We start from the raw sequence: 15,768 nt of genomic DNA, 5'->3' as shown, positions 1-15,768 counted from the left end.
CAATCTCTACCAGCTTTGCACATTGAGATTGTGAAATCTTTGCCCATTCTTCACATGAATATTGCTTTCGTTCTGCCAAGTTTGATGGAGATCGTTGATGGACTGCATTCTTCAAGTCTCGCCATAAATGATAACTTGGGTTCAAGTAAGGACTTTTACTGGGCCATTCAACGTAGAATCATTGTCCTGGTGAAACGTGAATCTCCTACCCAGTTTCAGATTCATGGCTGACTCAAGCAGGTTATCATCAAGGATTGTATCCTGACAAGCTGGCCAGACCCTGCTGATGAAACCATCCCCATAACATGATGATGCCACCACCATGCTTGAAAGTAGGGATGGTGTTGAGTGGGTGAGCTGCACTGTTAGGCTTGAGCCACATGTAGTGCTTTGAATTCAGACCAAAAAGTTCAATTTTTATGTCGTCTGTCCACAAAACGTTTCTCCACATTCCTGCAGTATCATCAAGATGTTTTTTGCAAACTCCATACGAGCTTTTAGATGTCTTTTTCAGTAATAGATTATTTTTTGCCACCGGTCCATATAGGCGAGCTTTGTGAAGGGAACGGGATATTGTTGAATGAGGAATACTGCCCCTCATCTCGGACACAGATCCTTCAGGCATTGTTGGATTTACAGTGAGATCCCAAACAAGTTTCCTGCTTGCCCGAATGCTGAGTTTGGATGGGCGACCTGATCTGGGTAGAGTCTTGGTGGTATGACATGATACGTCTTCCACTTCTTAATGATGGGCTTCACCGTACTCAAAGGGATAATGAGTGACTGAAATCTTCTCATAATCCTCTCCTGAACGGTGCTTCTCCACCACTTTATATCTGACTTCTTTCTAAAGCTTCTTGGTCGTCATGTTTGCCTTGTTGGTTGACAAGTGAGTTGCACCTTAAAACTCCTTAGATAAGTGGAGAAGCTTCATTTTTTTCGTTCAACCACTGATCACATCCAGGTGAAACATATTGTTGCGGTCCGCGGATTAGGATGTTATTTTTAACGATCGGAGGTATAACCGCGGCCGAACAGTTTTTCCCCGACTAAACCCGATTTACCCAAACGTTGGCCGTATCGCGCCACCGCTATTCAATCGGGAAAAGACTAAGACGACACGGATGTGAAGAAAAGGAAGACGAAGGCAAAGAAAGGTTTGAAATACGATTACTATTTATTACTATTTACAGGCTCAAAGTAACCAAGGAGAAGGAAAGATAATAAAATAATATACAGAAGCTTTTAGAGACACAGGGAAAATACTAGCTTATACAGACTTAATTATCTACCCGGGACAGAACAAACAAAGACGACTCACACGGGGAATGATGATAGGAATTGGCTGGAAGGAGGTGTGTGGCTGGAGGGGGAGGATGGCACGGAGCTGGCTGGAGCTTGATCCCGCACGGGACGTCGGGCTGGACCTCGACGGCCGCTGATGCCACCGAGCCTGTCGTGTGCGCGGGATCATGGGTCGGAGCTGCTTGGTGGAGCCGACGCGCTGGTGGGGGGTCTGGCGTGATGGGTTCTCTCCTCTCTCTTTCTTGGTCCAACTACTCTTTCTCCACCGACAACTCAACGCAACCACTCAACGCAACCACTCAACGCAACCACTGACGACCAACTCAGCTCTTGTCATGGACCTCTCTCCGCGCTCTGTTCTGACAACCCAGCTCTTTCCTTGGACTCATCTCACGTCTCTTGTAAAAGCTCATCTCCCTTGGGGGCATCTCTCATGGGCTATATATCGCCCCACCCTTGAACCTTTGCGAACCTCCCCGATCGCTCTTCCTCCGCCCTCTCAAACCAAACCCCTCGTGCTTGGTTGGTTGTTCGGGGCCGGGCCACTCCTCCCCTCTCTGATGAGGTGGGGACCCGCCTTTCTTCCCCAACCCTGCCTCGTGGCCAATGGTGGTTGAAGAAAACCGCCCAAAATGCAGTTGGCCATTGAAATGAAATGAAAGGGGATCTACTCTTATTTCACTTGGTGCAATGGAGTATTTAAATTAATGGGAGACACGGCCTTACCCTAAGACACATAATAAGATATAAGCTACTGAACAAGGGTTTTATCGGGTCCTGCAATGTGGTGTTTCATGGAATAACTACCGAGACGCCCTTTGACCTTTACACTACGGAGGTATTTACAAGGATCATGACATTTACAAAGGGTGATCTTTACAACAATTTACACTACAACAACAAAAAAAAAAAACCATTCTCATATCCACAACACTGCACCCTCCTCCTCTTAGGCAGCTCCGGGCCTACAACTTTTATTTAGTGTGACACGTAGGTGTAGTTCCCTCTACTTTTAACCTGACCCTGAGTGCGACAGTTTTAAAACATAAATAAATGTGTCCCGCTGCTCCATTGCACCCTGCCTAACAGACGTACGCCCACAGTTAACCAAATTGCAGAATGGTCTTCAAACTATACACTGACGGTGGGGAGCATTATTTACAATTGACGCTACTTTTATTTACAAAACTAACCCAGGACCTGTAATTGTTCTTTCTGGGGGGGGGAGACAGTCTGCTCTGCATCGACGCACCATGAAAGCACCTATAATGCACCAACACACCCTCAAGCACCAATCGGTGCAGTCACCATTGTTCATGAATATTCAATGAATAAAAAAATCCAAACAACCCCTAACCCTGCAGGTGACCTCTTGCTCTTCGGCTCCCTCTGCTGGCTATTATTATTTCTTCCAGATGTTGTCTTTTTCCTTTGCTGGCGGCCTATTTTCAATGAAGTAAAATGCACCCAACGTGTCCCTTTTATTTTCTTTATTTATGGCCCACAGGGCCAACAAGTGTGGTTCACCTGTGGGGCATCGGTGCCCTGTGGCCAAGGTCCGCCAGCAAGATTTCGGGCCTTCATGGCCGGTTCCAGCAGAGGGGCCATGCCCCAACCCATGGGGTCCATACGTGGTGCTCGGCCACAGGCATGTGGTCCATAATGTGGTGCATCGATGCAGACAGCTGGTTCTGGGAATTTCGGGCGCACAATGGCCGACTCACACATGCTCCCCTCGGCGCCCAATGGCGCACAGGTCATGTGGGAGACAAAAGGGGGAAGACAAATGAGCGAGGGGTAAGGTCACAAGGGTACACATCAATAAGGCAATGCAAGGCGAAATGCGTACGGAGAGCGAAATGAGAAAGCTCGTCCCTACCGTACGTCACCCCCCTGTCACCTACTCTACCCTTGCCCTTACCCCATATTTACAAAATCTACACCTTTACAAATTCGTCGCTACTGTCACGTCTCCCCATATTTCCCTTATACCAAATTCGTCTCCACAATCCCTCTACTTCAAAATTTACCATCATCAATTCATCATCAATCCTCATAAGGAGGAAGAGATGGAACATCAAGCACAATGTCACACCCACGTCATGATGCGTCTCACATTCCAAACATCTGCATCAAAAATAAGTAAACACATGGCATGGTGTGGAGGTACGTCATCTCAGGTGAGTGCATGCAGATGGTGCGAGGAGATTTTCATCCTAACTACTTTCTAAATGACATTAATACACGTTACACTACCCGGGGTCTTTCCCTGCCAATCCATTGGCCATCTTACACTATGGGTTCTAAAAACCAATTCCCATTGACCAAACTGTGGTGCTTCTCAATTTGGGGTCTCACTCCCCCGATTCATCTCCCGGTGCTCTTGCACAATTTCTGGGCTGTGACGTGTAGCTCTCCCAGCAGGTCTACCCACCTGCACACCTCCACCACTGTAGTTGCCACCCGAGCTTACCTAGCTCCTCACCCTAACCTAACTAACTGGGGAAGGCCCCTCCTGGCTCTGTCACCCCACTCGGTGCCCTCTGGCACTGGGCTACCCGGGTCCGTCCTCCGGATCCTCGGGCCCCATCCACAACTACCGGCTCCCAGAGCCCACCTGCGGCCTCACCTGGCCGACATCCTCACAGTGGTGGAGTGCCCAAACCAACTACACACACTAACAGGCTACACGCCCAGCCATTTCCACAACACTAATGCACCCATCCAATCACCATTCTTCCACCCGCACCACAGATGCCAATATCCAACCACAATTTACCTGTACCCTCTACCTAACCGTTACACTACCCGCCCCGGGTATTTGTGATGGGGGTCCACTCTTCCCCCATTCACACCTTCGCACCATCCACTCCACTCCACAATTTCCACCATACTCACTCCACGACCATCCATTCCAATACTCCAGATATTCCAGACCACCATTTATTCCACATAGCCACATACACCTGTTGTTGCACACCTGTGCAATCACATGGTGCCACCTGCACCCTCCTTCCTTCCTTGCTGGACCATTTGGTCAACACCACACGCAATCACCACTACTCCCTCACGCACTGCTCCATACACCTGTTCAGTTGCACACCTGTGCAATCACACCTGTTCTTCACACACTTTTCACAATACACTTCTATACACCTCCAACACTCACACGGCATCATCTGAACTACCTGGTGCCCTGCTAACTTAGTGCTCCCCATCTTCCCTTTAAACTAAGCACATACCACGTCATTATAATCCACTCTAATCTACCTGCGTCCCCACTACAGGTGTCATTGTCACTAACTAACCTTACCGTTACCTAATGTCAATCTCTTGGGCCCTACACACGATATATCCTAACCCTCCCCGGCAAGTTTTCACTGCCATCAACCCCATAAAACTAGTGCTCCTTTGCCCCCCGCTGTGTGAGGGATGACAGAGTTGCCATCCCACCACACCGGGCATCTCTTACTATAAATTTTGCTCACCAAATTTCAGCCAATCAAAAATTTGCCAATCACTCTACCCATCATCTGCCAATCATTACTGCCAATCCTTTGCCAATCATTAAATTTTGTTTTTCTAATTTCGGGTCCAGACCACTATCCTCATCATTACAGTCTACTTGCTAATGCCTCTCGGTGCGCCAATTCACTTCCACAGCCCGGCTTCGTAAAGCCGAGCAATGAATGCGGGTTGTTTGGTGCCGGGGGCTGGATGCGTCCGACACTCGGTGAAGGGAAGGAGGTTTACCCGGGCCGAGATCCCATGCACCACCTCGGCACGGACCCATCCAATGGCCCGATCTCGACCTGCCGGAACGTCTCAACAAAAAGGGGTCGCCATGACGACCCTTCCTATCGGGCTGCCCGCTCCGCCTAGTGGAGCACGGACGCGGCCGTTCCAAACGTGGCCCAGCGTGGATCACGTATGGCGGTCCTTTCGAACCCGCCGTGGTTCGGATCCCCGCTGGTCCTCGCGGCACGCGAAACCCGGCACGCACCGAGGGCCCGATTCGGCTATAAGTCGCTCTAACCGCTAACCCGGTTACCGTCGATGCCTCACCTGCATGCTTACACCCCGCAGCCCGTTCCTTGCTCATACATCCAGCTGTTCCCATGCTCCTCGTCATTGCACCTTCTCTTCCACACCCAGGTACACTCATTCCGCTCACAGACTTGGTCACACACCTGACCACCGAACACCTTGGCACACATTCGTCGCTCGCACACCTCACCAACACACCTCTTCGCGCCCCCTTCTCGGTCACCTCCTCTGTGACAATCACAGGTGTGCTCTCACTCGCACACCCAAACACGTGCCTCACTACTAATTCCAGCGTGCATTCCCATACACGCTCTACCATTTCAGGTGTGCTTCCTTCCATTCCAGGTGTACATCCTCTCTCACCTGTCACAACCAACTCACGCTCCGTGTCACTCTCACTACTTTCACCACCACTCTTGACAGCGCACTCACCCTTACTCTCGACAGCGCACTCTTTCCTCATGCACCAGTCCGTTACACACCTTTCCCGCGCACACTCTCCCGTTACACCCTCTGCAACACTCACCACAGGCATGCATTCTCCCTCACTCTTGACAGCGCACTCTTTCCCCATGCACCCGTCCGTTACACACCTTTCCCGTGCATCCTCTTGCGCACACTCTTTCGTTACTTCCTCCGTAACACTCACCACAGGCGTGCATGCTTCCGTTACATCCTCTGTAACACTTCTCACTACGCGCTTCCATGTGCTCCCTCGCACACGCGCTACGACCGACTCACTCTCGACAGCACACTCACTCCTCGGCGCGCACTTTTTCCTCACACACCCCATGGTCAGACATTCTCGCACACCTCTTTTTTCGCACACCGTACCTGTCGCACACTTCACCAACGGCCTCTCACGAACACCCAGGTCCACATCAACCCCCAAGCCGACTGAAGCTTTCCTCACATCATGTACATTTCCACGTATATCGCCACTCACCTTGGCACCTCGTCTCCGCACCTCCTTCACCACCTGCAAACTCTTTATTTGGTTAGTGAGCACACCATTATGAGTTGAGCACCGACCTTGCACATATTCCATCACCTCCTCCTGTATTTCTCTCTTAGTTTCTGTCGGTCTCTTCTTAATTTCACTCACCTCTTCTTCCACTTCCTCTAATTTTTGCTTCACCTCTTTTATTTCCCGGTGCGTCTCCTCAAGTTCGTCCTCTAAGGCTACCTTGACCGTTTCTATGTGCGTCCTCACCTCTCGGTCCTTCGTCTCCATTACTTCTGTCACCTCTTCCAACCTCATTGTCAGTCCCTCACGTACCATCTGACATTGCCTCTGTGTCGCTATTAAGTCATTATCTTGCCAAAACGAAGTTTTTGCAAGATGTATCAGTCAGCTTGTATGTTTGTTTGTTTGTTTGTTTTTTTGTTTGTGGTTAATCATTTTTTTTTCACGTTTAGATCACTCTGTAGACCACAGTTATTATTGGAAACTCCTGTAACTTCGCATATCAGAGTCCTATAGAGATACCCTTCAGCACACAAAATTTTGAAGGTCAAGGTCAAAGGTCAAGGTCACTTTGTGGTCAATCATGGAGGTCAACGAAACCCTTATTTTTTGAGTAACTTTGATCGGATCGTCTCCAAACTTCATGGGAATCTAGTATATGGTCCGGCGCTCAGCTGAGTAGTTTTTGGTGGCGATCGGCCTTGACCTTCATGGTTAGCGCTGGAGGTCGAAAATTATTGACCCCAAGGTCAAATTTTGAAATCGTAGTTTTTTGAGTAACTTTGATCGGATCGTCTCCAAACTTCATGGGAATCTAGTATATGGTCCGGCGCTCAGCTGATTAGTTTTTGGTGGCGATCGGCCTTGACCTTCATGGTTAGCGCTGGAGGTCGAAAATTATTGACCCCCAAGGTCAAATTTTGAAATCGTAGGTACCATATAGACCACAGTTATTATTGGAAACTCCTGTAACTTCGCATATCAGAGTCCTATAGAGATACCCTTCAGCACACAAAATTTTGAAGGTCAAGGTCAAAGGTCAAGGTCACTTTGCGGTCAATCATGGAGGTCAACGAAACCCTTATTTTTTGAGTAACTTTGATCGGATCGTCTCCAAACTTCATGGGAATCTAGTATATGGTCCGGCGCTCAGCTGATTAGTTTTTGGTGGCGATCGGCCTTGACCTTCATGGTTAGCGCTGGAGGTCGAAAATTATTGACCCCAAGGTCAAATTTTGAAATCGTAGTTTTTTGAGTAACTTTGATCGGATCGTCTCCAAACTTCATGGGAATCTAGTATATGGTCCGGCGCTCAGCTGATTAGTTTTTGGTGGCGATCGGCCTTGACCTTCATGGTTAGCGCTGGAGGTCGAAAATTATTGACCCCAAGGTCAAATTTTGAAATCGTAGGTACCATATTGAGTAATACCTCATATGAATGCCCTTGATGAGTGCTTCCCAGATCTGTAAACAGTTTGACGCTATGACGTCATTTGATGACGTCATGACGAAAAAACGGAATTTTCACATTTTGGCAAGATACGGTTCACCCTGTGGGTGACATATGTTTATTTTTAATGTCGTTTTGTGTCGCTTTTAACCCTCCTAGTACCGCAGTGTCCCTTTGAACCTGCTCCGTTAGTTCTTTTTGTCCCTCCGTCAGCTGTTCCACCTCCTCCGTCAGATCTTCTATTCCCCCTTGTAACCTAGCCGTTCCATTTCTCACCTCTTTCTCTATACGCTTTTCGCCTCGCTTTACCTCCTCGCATACCCCCGAGACCTCCTCACTTACACCTCATCGTATCTCCTTTTTCATCTCCTCCCTCTCTTTTGTAGATGCCACCCTCATCTGTCCCAATTCATCCCTCTGAGCATCCAATTTGGTTTCTACCCCGATTTTCACCTCCTCTATCTGCTCTCCCATTTGTTTAATTTCTCGGGCGGATTGCTCCCCTATTTCCCGCAATTTGCCTTCCATCCTATTTTCTAACCCCATTAACCCATTTTCCACCCCTTCTAACTGATTCTCCTGGGCAGCCATTCTATTTTCCACCCCCGTTAACCCATTCTTTACCTCTTTTATCCCGTTGTCTAACCCCTCAAATTTAGCTTCTAGCCGTTCCCCCATTTCTCCCATTTTGCCCCCCATTTCTCCCATTTTGCCCCCCATTTGCTCACTCTGAGCATCCATCCGGTTCCCCATTTCGCTCCCCAATCGCTCACTATCAGCCCTCACTTCATCCCTCATTGCCCCCATTTGCTCACCCTGCAATTTGAGGGACGCCTGCATTTGCGCCATAAATTGCTCCATGAGGGCCTGCATTTGGGCCATCCCTCCCACTTGTGCAGCGGGTGCGGCCGCCGTAGCCATGTGCGAGGTGCCATTTTGCGCGCCTGAAGCCTCGTGCGCGAGGACGCCATTTTGCGCGCCTGATACTCCCTCAACCACATTGCCAATGTTCTCCTCCTCTCTTTCATCCACATACATTTCCCCGAGGTCCTGGGTCGGTTCTACCCCGTCTATCTGTATCTCTCCCACCGGCATCCCGTCACCTTGACCAGCCATGGCGCGATTTCAAAATTCGGGTTTTGCTTTACAACACAAATTTCCAGCAGCTCGTAATTTTGAGCGCGTTAAGCGCGCTTCGGGCCTCGTATCTCACTCCCTGACACCAATTTGTTACGGTCCGCGGATTAGGATGTTATTTTTACCGAGCGGAGGTATAACCGCGGCCGAACAGTTGTTCCCTGACTAAACCCGATTTACCCAAACGTTGGCCGTATCGCGCCACCGCTATTCAATCGGGAAAAGACTAAGACGACACGGATGTGAAGAAAAGGAAGACGAAGGCAAAGAAAGGTTTGAAATACGATTACTATTTATTACTATTTACAGGCTCAAAGTAACCAAGGAGAAGGAAAGATAATAAAATAATATACAGAAGCTTTTAGAGACACAGGGAAAATACTAGCTTATACAGACTTAATTATCTACCCAGGACAGAACAAACAAAGACGACTCACACGGGGAATGATGATAGGAATTGGCTGGAAGGAGGTGTGTAGCTGGAGGGGGAGGACGGCACGGAGCTGGCTGGAGCTTGATCCCGCACGGGACGTCGGGCTGGACCTCGACGGCCGCTGATGCCACCGAGCCTGTCGTGTGCGCGGGGTCACGGGTCGGAGCTGCTTGGTGGAGCCGACGCGTTGGTGGGGGGTCTGGCGTGACGGGTTCTCTCCTCTCTCTTTCTTGGTCCAACCACTCTTTCTCCACCGACAACTCAACGCAACCACTCAACGCAACCACTGATGACCAACTCAGCTCTTGTCATGGACCTCTCTCCACGCTCTGTTCTGACGACCCAGCTCTTTCCTTGGACTCATCTCTCGTCTCTTGTAAAAGCTCATCTCCATTGGGGGCGTCTCTCATGGGCTATATATCGCCCCACCCTTGAACCTTTGCGAACCTCCCCGATCGCTCTTCCTCCGCCCTCTCAAACCAAACCCCTCGTGCTTGGTTGGTTGTTCGGGGCCGGACCACTCCTCCCCTCTCTGACGAGGTGGGGACCCGCCTTTCTTCCCCAACCCTGCCTCGTGGCCAATGGTGGTTGAAGAAAACCGCCCAAAATGCAGTTGGCCATTGCAATGAAATGGGATCTACTCTTATTTCACTTGGTGCAATGGAGTATTTAAATTAATGGGAGACACGGCCTTACCCTAAGACACATAATAAGATATAAGCTACTGAACAAGGGTTTTATCGGGTCCTGCAATGTGGTGTTTCATGGAATAACTACCGAGACGCCCTTTGACCTTTACACTACGGAGGTATTTACAAGGATCATGACATTTACAAAGGGTGATCTTTACAACAATTTACACTACAACAACCAAAAAAAAAAAACCATTCTCATATCCACAACAATATTACATGATTTTGTATCCTTTCAAACGTATTCACTTTTTATCTGCAGTTTTTAACTTTATCATTTTGGAGTAGTTTGTGAAGACTATATACATTATATTAAGTTTGATTTGAAAGCTTCATGAAATAAGCTCAGGTGGCATCAAAATGTGAAAATTTTTGAGCAGGTGAACACTTTTGCAGGCCACTGTATGTGCTGTTTAGATTAATGACATTATTATAGCCATATATCTATGCAATGCTGTTGAAATTGAAATAGCTAACATCACCTTCCTCAATCATCCTTGATGCTTCTATCTTCGTGGCCGTTTCAACATTATTCAAAAATAAAAATTTGAGGCCGGATCGAGGTGAGGTAAAATACACACTATTCTGTTAAAATTATTGATAATTTCATGGGGTTTTTTTTTTGCGTCAATGTTCTTTTGTGGCAGCAGACACCAACAGCCATGAAATCCACGAGGCAACCTTCCAGGGCATTGAGATGTCGGCTGCTCCCTGTTCGCCTCTCTCATCCACACCAGCGCATCCTGCACAGCACGCCCCAGCACAATGACCACACAGCAGGGTGTCATTGTGGCTTGTCTCACCGCATACCATCACCAAAGCGCTGCAGGAGAAGGAGATGAGCAGACAAGGCGCCAGACAGGCGCCGATGATGAGATACCAGTTGAAGACAGACCCGACCAGACCAAATCAGATGAAAGCATACAAGTTCCACAATGGCATAAAGTGCGTAATTATACGGCCTTTTATGCCCGCATCCCCAGTACTAACTCCGCCCATCTTCTCCTCCTCATCCACATATTTGCATATCACCCTGACTTTATTGGCAAGCGGCATAATGCATGTTTCATGCAATACTAATACTATTGGTGGTGGCGTGATAAGTCCCTTTACCCCAATTAGTTTTGGGCTCTAGGGGTGTGTGTCGTTTCTGATCCCCGTTGCTATCCCATGGTGGCAGACAAGCTGGCATGAACTTATTCAATGAGAGACAGAGCAAAAAATGTGCACGACGGACTCGGGTAAAAGGAACACCATGGTAGGGAAGACCATCTGTCGAAAACATACGCATTGCATATCTATCCACATGTACAGCGTGTTCGAAAAATACCCCTACAACTTTGGTTGTTGATATATTTAGAACCACAAATGATACAACGATACAACTTTGGCTTATATGATACAGAAACTCAAAGTTTTGTGTACACCAACAATACACTTCAATGTGTACACCAACAATACACTTCAATGTGTACACCAACAATACACTCTGTTTGTTGCATGCAGGACAATAAGGTGGTACACGAGTTCTTGCCATGTTCACCTCAGTGTGTTTGCGTCCACCAGTGCGCATGCAGCTGTGATCCGAGAACAAAGATTCCACAGGTTTGCCCCTTTTGTGTTGAAGACAACATATTTGAGAAACCCCCACAAAAAAATCAAGGGAGGGGGGTTATGTCTAGTGATCGTGGGGGCCAGGCGGCTGGTATGTCTTGGCCAATCCAGCAATTTGGATTTTTTTCATTCAGGATGGCTCGAATGACTAAAGCGCAATGAGGGGAAGTACCATCTTGCTGAAAAACAATCTCGGGTTGCAGGTCTTCAATCTGTGGGAAGGCGAATCCTTCCACATGTTCATGTAAATTGTTGAGGTCATTGTATCCTCCACAAAGAAAAATGGCAACACCACACATTGACCTTGGATTGTCAGGTATGTGTTCAATGACCACGTGGGGGTTGTCAGAGCCTCAGATCCTCACATTGTGCCGGTTGACCTTCCCCGATACATGAAAGCAAGCTTCGTCTATGAACATGACATTTTTCATGTAATCTTCATCATTCTCTATGCAACTGAGGATTTGCACATTTGCTTCGTCAAATGCTTTGCGTTTGGGTCTGTCATTTGGTTTGAGTTCCTGCAGAATCTGCACCTTATAGGCATAAAGCTTCAGTCGTTTTTGCAAAATCCAGTGTACTGTGGCGATTGGTAGGACCAGCTCTCAAGATGCACATCGGATTGATTTTCTGGGGCTTTGTTCAAACGATTCACTCACTCGTTAAACATCTGCTGCACTTGTGCTTGGTTGACTGGTACTTTTCTGTTTCTGACAACTTCCAGTCTTCTTAAACCTCTTGTACCACTCACTGATACTATTCTGCAATGGTGGATTCCTTCCATACCTTGCACGGAAATTACGCTGAACTTGCTCATCTCGATGAACTATTCAAAGCACTGGGCTTTCTTCTGCAGAGTTGCCATTTTCTTGAAAACGAAACTACCAGTCCTGAAAATAAAGAAAATCTTATGAGTTTCTGTATCATATAAAACAAAGGGTATCATTGTATTGTTACGGATTCGGCCCTAATGATTGCTGTTATGATTACTGTTGTTGGTTCTAAGTATTCTGGTGATTGTGGTTGAAGGGAAACGGTTATTATAGTTAAAAGGTTTAAAAGCGCTCATGATGAAATAACACCGGAAATGGTATAGTGGGCCGGAAGAGGTCGAGGAAAGGAGAGGAGGACATGAGAGAAAGGAAAAAGGAGGGGTTCAGACGAAGCCGCACCTGGCATGGGCGAGCTTACATGGCGAGAGAACTTTGAGTCCGGGAAGGGAATCTTGAGCGATTGGTGATCGCGGGAATTGTGGAAAAGCCTGCGAAGCCAGGTACAGGTGTGATTCCGGAGAATCTTCGCCTAGCAGCGACGGCTCGAGGACGAGCCGGCCGCCATTACCGGGACCTCACGCGTCGTTCGCGGAACCTTGGTTAGCCGCATCCGCGGGTCCCGCCATCCGGTGATTTACCGAAATAGGTGTGTGCACTAAAGCGGCGTCGGAAGATTGCCCTGCGGTTCGTTGACTGAACGGGGAAGGTGCACATACGGATCGCTTATTTGGGATTCCCTGTCAACGGTCAGGTTGCTGTTGGATTAGACCACGTGACGATCCATGCCGTACCTACACCGCCGTACTCGCCTCATCTCCGTTGAGTTATAGAGACATTGAAGGGTTGGGCTCCATTCACTGGGAGCGTGGATCACTGCCGAGCTGCTGCTGAGCTGGGACTGGGATCTGTGAGTTTATGTTACTTAATAAGGTGGTACCATCTTGAGATTAATTGTATGACTGATTGCTTTCATGGTTGTATGGTTTCCTGTGTGCTTTTAATACAATCTGTTCATTTATAACCTTTGGGTGTGGTTCCACTATTGATTTGTTTTTGACACAGGATAACATATATTTTTTTCTGCCGGGGCTCCTCGCAGGGTTCGGAGGTTTACCGAGACCAGGAGATCGGTGAGGACCCCGTAACAGAAATTGGGGGCTCGTCCAATTGACTCGTGGGCTCGAAATTGGGTCTGCGTCCTTGATCTAAAATTTCCTAAATTTAGTCCGGGAAAGAATTCCCTAACATTCCCAGAATTCCCAAATTTGGAACTTTTTCCAACATTCCCAAATTAAAAAAAAAAATCATAAGAATTTTTTTTTTTTAATTTCTTGTGTGAAGGTTAACAGGTGTTAACAGTAGTCACCATGGAGTTTGACGCAGACAAGTTTACAGTGACCCCTAGTGAAGCCGAACTAATATGAAGAAGGCAGAGTTGCAGACAGTGGTGATACAATCTATGGTGGGATTAGAAACATGGGAAGAGGTAGCCTGGGATTGGTTAACAGAAGAGCAAGAAAATGTGGAGCTCCGGAAAGGAGATGCAATTACAGAGCCAGGAAAGGGAAAAAGCAGAGGAAAGGAAAGCAGAAAAGGAAAGAGCAGAACAGGAAAGAGAACTCCAGGGAAGGTTAAAAGCAAAGGAAAGAGAACTCCAGGAAAGGTTAGAAGAGAAACAAGCAGAAGAAAGGAGCATGGAAAGAGAACTCCAGGAAAGGTTAAAAGCAGAAGAAAGGAAAGCAGAAGAGAGAAGAGAAGAGAAACAAGCAGAGGAAAGGAGAGTGGAAAGAGAACTCCAGGAAAGAAGAGAAAAGGAACAAACAGAGGAAAGGAGAGCTGCAAGAGAACTCGAAGCAGAGGAGAGAAAAGCCGACAGGGAGTTAAAGGACCGTGAAATGGTGCTTCAGCAGGAAATTAGACTCAAGGAGCTGGATGTAGTGAAAGAACGGGGAGAGGTACCATCCATGCCGACTGGTTCGACACCTAGGCAGAACACCTGGGATGTTGGCAGACATGTGAGGCTGGTTCCACCCTTCAATGAAAGGGAGGTAGCCAAGTTTTTTCCACACTTTGAGAAAGTGGCTCGACAGTTAAACTGGCCTGAGGAGTACTGGTCCATACAAGTGCAAAGTGTTCTGGTGGGTAAAGCTCAAGAGATTTATTCGGCTTTACCGATTGACCAATGTGCAGATTACGAGGTATTGAAGAAAACCATTCTCAAAGATAATGAATTGGTCCCGGAAGCTTACCGACAAAAATTCCGGAATGCCAGGAGGAGGGAGAGTGAGACCCATGTGGAGTTTGCCCGATTGAAAGAAACCATGTTTGATAGGTGGTGTGATTCAAAAGGAGTTGGGAAAGACTTTGAACTATTGCGACAATTGATCCTGGTGGAGGAATTCCAACAGTGTGTCCACGGGGACATTAAAGTTCATCTGGAGGAAAGGAAAGTACCAAAGCTGTGGGACGCAGCCATCATGGCAGATGACTATGCCTTAACACACAGGATGGGGTTCCACAAACCAAACTTCTCGCCCAGACCTAGCCAGGGGGAGCTGTGGTACATCAGGGGCGGAGAATGAAAATCCATGGGGGCGGCCTCGAGATGAAAATGAGGACCACTTTGACACCATGACTTCTAGAAATCAGAAGATTGCGGTTCCAAGACAACCTATCGTCCGGAGGGCTCGAGGCAGACCGCCGCCCCCATGCCTTGGCAGACCACGAGGTTCTCCTCCGGGCCTACTTGCACTTTTTGCCTTAAACCTGGACACTGGATGCCCAACTGTTATGCTCTGGGAAAGGAAAATCAGGAGTGGAGTTCGACTAGTACGACTCCAAATGCGATGGCCATTGTGAGAAATCGCCCTCAAAAGGGTTACCAACCATTTATTTCAGAGGGGTTTGTGTCACTGGATGGAGCCTCGACTAACCGGAGACCAGTTAGGATATTGAGGGACACAGGAGCACATCGATCTTTAATGCTTGAAGGTATCTTGCCATGGTCCCAGGAGACGGCAACTGGGGATAGTGTTTGTTTACAGGGGATTGGTGGCTGTGTTAGTGCTCCACTTCATGTCATCCATTTGGAGTGCGATTTGGTGTCAGGACCGGTCACCGTCGGTTTACAAGCCACGCTTCCTGTAGAGGGAGTATCGGTGTTATCGGGAATGATTTGGCCGGTGGTCAAGTTTATGGTAACCCGATGGTTGTTAAAAAGCCCAGGAGGGAAAATAACACCACACCAGTTAGGGATGGCGACAAATTTAGCAAGTTATTTGTAGGTGGACTGAACTTCAAAACAAAGGAAGATGTTTTGGAGTCTGCCTTCAGCAAATATGGACCGCCTT

The sequence above is a fragment of the Myxine glutinosa genome, chromosome 13 (assembly GCF_964187855.1).
Source record: "Myxine glutinosa chromosome 13, kmMyxGlut1.1, whole genome shotgun sequence".
Classification (NCBI taxonomy): domain Eukaryota; kingdom Metazoa; phylum Chordata; class Myxini; order Myxiniformes; family Myxinidae; genus Myxine; species Myxine glutinosa.
Note: the sequence above shows the minus strand (reverse complement) of the source record.